At 42.7% G+C, this 5,243-nt stretch overlaps 1 non-coding gene across 1 annotated transcript; it reads left to right on the plus strand.

Moving 5' to 3' along the window:
* Positions 1 to 3,864: 3,864 nt before the first annotated feature.
* Trnam-cau lies at positions 3,865 to 3,936 on the plus strand. Its single transcript has one exon. It is a non-coding gene; the product is annotated as a tRNA-Met (tRNA).
* Positions 3,937 to 5,243: the final 1,307 nt, after the last annotated feature.

Raw genomic sequence — 5,243 nt, forward strand, 5'->3', positions numbered from 1 at the left:
AAGGGTTGCATAGGCTTTGTGTTTTAGAGCTTGGGAAAGGGCATTGTCACGACGCTTTATTGATTGTAAGCGGTTGTACGAGCTATGTCACCTCACAATGCTTGCTTTCATTATTTTGTACCAACTTTCGGAGTCGCCTAAAAACTGGATACCGGTTGTTGCGCCATTGATTATGATGATGAAATTTCCGGTAATGGGATTCCATCATTTTCATCAACGGCGCAACAGCCAGTATCCGGTTTAGCGCCGATGTTCACTAATTCGACATCTCTAAAAGTTGTCTGGCGTCCTAACCTACGCCATGGCTCCATCTCAGGCAGGGTCTGCCTCGTTTTCTTTTTCTACAATAGATATTGCCTTTATAGACTTTCCGGACCGGATCATCATCATCCATACGGATTAGGTGACCCAACCACCGCAACCTGTTCAACCGGATTTTATCGACCATCAGACAGTCGTGGTATCGCTCATGGAATTAGCTGTTATGTAGGCTACGGAACCGTCCATTCTCATGTAGGGGGCCAACAATTCTTCAGAGGATTCTTCTCTCGAACGCGGCCAATAGTTCGCATTTTTTTTGCTAAGAACCCAGGTCTCTGAGGAATACATAAGAACTGGCCAGATCATAGTCTTTTACAGGAAGAGGTTTGATCCTATGGTAAAACGTTTCGACGTTTTTGTAAGCTGAAATAGGCTATGTTCGCAGTCAACAGCTGCTATCGATTGTGATTTTTGACCCTGGATAGGAGAAATTTTCAACGGTCGCAAAGTTGTAGTCTCCTATCTTCATTGTTTTCGTTTGGCCAGTGCGATGCAATGTTGTTGGTTCTTTGTTTTCTGGCGCTGAGGTTGCCAACATGTACCTTGCCTTCATTAATGTGCTGCCCAAGATCTTGCACCGCCTGCTCGATCTGGATGAAGGTAGACTGTACAACTCGCGTTGTTCTTCCCATGATGTCAATATCATCAGCGTAGCCCAGTAGTTGGATGGACTTGAAGAGGATGGTGCCTCTCGCATTTACGTTTGCATCGGGAATCACTTTTTTCAGGGCCAGGTTAAATAGGACGCATGATAGGGTATCCCCTTGTCTTAGACCGTTGTTGATGTTGAATGATCTCGAGAGTGATCCTGCTGCTTTTATCTGGCCTCGCACATTGGTCAGGGTTAGCCTAGTCAGTCTTATCAATTTCGTTGCCAGTCATCAGGCATTGATTTGCTGTCCCATACTTTGAGCTTTAGTTGATGAACCGCTTGGTGTAATTGGTCGCTTCAATATTTAACCAATTTGGCTGTAATTCCATCGGTTCCTGGCGACTTATGGTCTTTAGACCGGTGGATTGCACGGACTGTTTCTTCTATTATTGATGGTAACAGCATTTGTCCAACATCTTCAGTTGGCGGGACCTCCAACTCGCCGATATTTTGGTTGTTGAGCATTTTATCAAAATACTCAATCTATCGCTCCAATATTCCCATTCTGTCAGAAATCAGATTTCCTTCTTTGTCTCGGCAGGATGAGCATCGAGGTGTATAAGGCTTCATCCTGCTGACTTGTTGGTGAAACTTGTGCGCCTAGTGCAAAGCTTGCTTTCATTATTGTGAACCAAATTTCGAGGTCATGGGATTTGAGGTCCGGAAATCTTAGTGTGTAGTTTAGCGCCGTCGCTGCCATTCTCGTGACTGCAGATGGGTTACGTGCTCCCGGCATTCTCATTGCCATTGCTTTCATGCTTACCTTGAACTTGGCAATTTTCTTTTAGTACTCGGTGTCACCACTTTGGGTTTTAAAGTTGGTGGTCGGTTTTGTACATTTTGCTATATCTTTTTGCTATGTAACGTGAGTTGTTGAATCTCGAGGCGAACCGTACTGGAGATCTAGAAGAAGTTAATAATTTACTAAGAAGTCTGCTACAAGTAAAGGTTCAGAACCCCGTCGAAGGCCGAGGTATTAGTGTAAGGTTAGCGATTTTGTATTTTATATTTCTCTAACCATGAAGCGGCCACCAGATTGTGATCCCTTTCGGGCCAATGTCAGCGCCTCTATTGCTACGCACATCCAGGAGGCAACTCCTAAATCTATTGCTGATCGCAAAATGGTCAATCTGATTTTTTGCGCGGTGTGTAGCTCTGTGCTAGAACAATGTGCCACCATTGACGAGGCGATGGAATCTGCAGAGATTCACAAACCTCCTACTATTTTCGTTACGGTCGCCAAAACCGCGCTTCCCGATCACGTGTCCGAGGAAGGTGTTGTTAGAGCCCACATTGGCATTCAGATAACCCATCATGATCATAATGTCACCCTCTCTTTAATCGCATCCATAGAAACCGTCCTGCTTTACTATATCAGAAATCTCCGTTAGTGCATAACACTGTACCATTGTGTTGCCTCTTAACTTCGTCTTAAATCTTGCAGTCAGAATACTGTCGAAGACCAAGAGAACGCGCTTTGCCGTAGCTGTCAGAAACAACCCGACATCGGATTTGCGTTTGTTAGCACGGAACTTTCCGAAGTGCAAAACCACATTGCCGTAAGTGTGGCAAGAGGGAGAGAAGTAGTCTCCAGAGTCCCACCTTCTACCATCTTACCTCGCTTAGGCACAGAATGTCCAACTTATATCGTTGGAATTCTGGCTCAAATTGAGGAGGAGGAGGAGGCTCTCGGTATCGTTGTCGAGAAGCGTGCACATTCGAGAAGCCAATCATAGTCCGGTTTTGATTGGCGTTTTGGTAGCAATATAGTTTAAAATTTTCAGGTTGCTAGCCCACAAATGTCTATACTTTTAGTCGCCTTTTGCGACGAACAGGGAAGACTTTGAGTGTATTGTTAAGCTCCAGTTCACAGAGCACCAATTCTCACTTTGCAAAGTTCGAGGGTATCCTAGCCTTGGATGCACAAGCAAGAAGCCGAAAAGCCACTGTTTGCGACTTCAATGTTTGGTTAACAACCTAACTTTGATACCAGACAATCATTCGTTCTCAGGAATATGCACCGACTAGTAAGAGTAGCATAAAAGTTCGAGAATCTACAGATGACCTAGACGATCAGAGTTGAGAATTAGGAAATCAATGGAGTCAAAAGCTTTGAATAAGTCAGTGTAGATAATATAGATATCTTTTCTGTCATACGTGACATTAAACGTGGTATTAAACTCTAAAAAATTAGTGATAGTCACACGAGTAAATACCCCTTCTACTGTCAAAGACAGAACGTTTGCTTCCGTTAGGTTTTTATCCCACGGGAAAGGCCTAGCAGTTTTGCACAGATTGTAAGGGACTCGTGCGAAGACGCTAAATCCTGTCGACCTTATTCTGTTTGAGGCCATTGACGATAAATACGATTTCATTTTTGTTTGGAAAATTGATTTGTATCCCCAACGGAGCAGAATGTCACCTGGTATTCATAAATACTGAGGTTCAAACATTCAACAAACTTGCACAGATTGTTCTCTTTGGGGTTGGAAAGACACAACAAGGTGAAAGTCATACGAACATGTGGGAGATAACACTATCATTATCCGAAACGAAGACGCTATCATTGCGATTTACATGCAATAAGCAAATAACATACAAATCACATACTAAGCTAACAATCGTGGCATTGGAAATTATTTAAATCTTTCTTCTACGGACAAGTTCGAGTTATCTGTACAGTGTCGTTGCGAGCTTCGAGCATACGTTCACTATCTTTCGGTTTCATCTTTGATTGCGAAGTTTTAATTTTCTATTATTTATGAGGTGATCTGGTTACCTAATTTATAATTCATTTTCTGAGATAGATATTGGGAAATATCTGAAGAGAAAAAAATTGAGACTATTTAATTTCGCTTGCATTGAATCTCCGTCAGAAAGTCACATCCCGCAGCAGAGTGGCGCAGTGGAAGCGTGCTGGGCCCATAACCCAGAGGTCCGTAGATCGAAACTACGCTCTGCTATGGCGAAGCTACTTTTTTTGAAAAAAGGATGGCTAATATGTACAATAAATACTTCGTCCGGTAAGAAAACAGTAATCATGGTTTTCGCATTCTGGAGTAAAATAAAAATTAATTTGATGTTGCGAAGGTGTAAATCAATGCCACTTGAATTGATTGACTTTTTTGGTTGAATGGCATTTAAATTGTTGAGACAAGGACTTACTAATTTTTCTAGTTAACCTAGACAAAACTGAGAGAGTATTGTACTCGGGACGATGCACGTTACGGTCGCCAAGACCGTGACTCCCCATCACATATCTGAGCGAGGTGTTGTGAGAGCCCACTTTGACATTCAGATCACTCATCACAATCACAATATCACCTTTAGGAAGTTTCTCCTGAACTTCCTGTAATTTCCCGTAGAAAGCATCCTTCTCCAATATATCGGAAGTCTTCCTTGGTGCATAACATTGTGCAATAGTGATACTCCTTAACCTGGACCGAAATCTTGCAGTTCGAAGTCTGAAACTAGCTCCCAAGTCAAGAGAGCGCGCCTTGCGGTTGCCGTCAGAAACATCCCGACACCGGGTTGGTTGTGGATAAAATCCGACTCAATAGGTTGCGGTGGGCGGGTCACTTAATCCGTATGGATGAGGATGAGCGAAACTTACTAAGGTAAGCCTAGACCTGATACCGGTTGTTGCGCCGTTGATGATGATGATGGCAAGGAGGTTTTTCTAACAACTGCTAAATGAAGTTTCCTTGTTAGCCTACAACTATTGAATTTTCATTTAAAATAGTGAACAGTTTATGTAATTTGTATTTGGCAGATGTACCAAAACCGCTCCGCGTCTCTATCAATGTTCCTAAGGAAAATGCCTTCCCTCCACTCTTCTTCATTCCTATCATGGACACTATCATGCCAGACATATAGCGTTCAACTGGTTCAAAAAAGGAATGAGCACATCATGCAACATGGCCTGCGATTAAAGATGAATAAGCATAACAGTGTTTTTAACGACTGACCCCAATGAAACAGGCCTTGTCACTGTCATTAACAGCGAAGCGCCCACAATTGTGCGATTAAGGTATCTCTGAATAATGCCATTAAATTGTTTTACGCTTCAGCGCAACCTGAATGAAGTGGCGTTCCACAACTTGCACCTTTTAAGAATGACACATCGACGAATGTTTCAAATTCCATCAAAGCAAATAAATAATAATCGTTGGCGCAACATTCCATATTGGATCAGGATTTTGTAGTGTGTTAGAGCACTTCATTCAAGACCGTAACGGTACACTACAGTAGTACACTGTAGGAGGCAATG

Source organism: Hermetia illucens, chromosome 4, assembly GCF_905115235.1.
Source record: "Hermetia illucens chromosome 4, iHerIll2.2.curated.20191125, whole genome shotgun sequence".
NCBI lineage: Eukaryota > Metazoa > Arthropoda > Insecta > Diptera > Stratiomyidae > Hermetia > Hermetia illucens.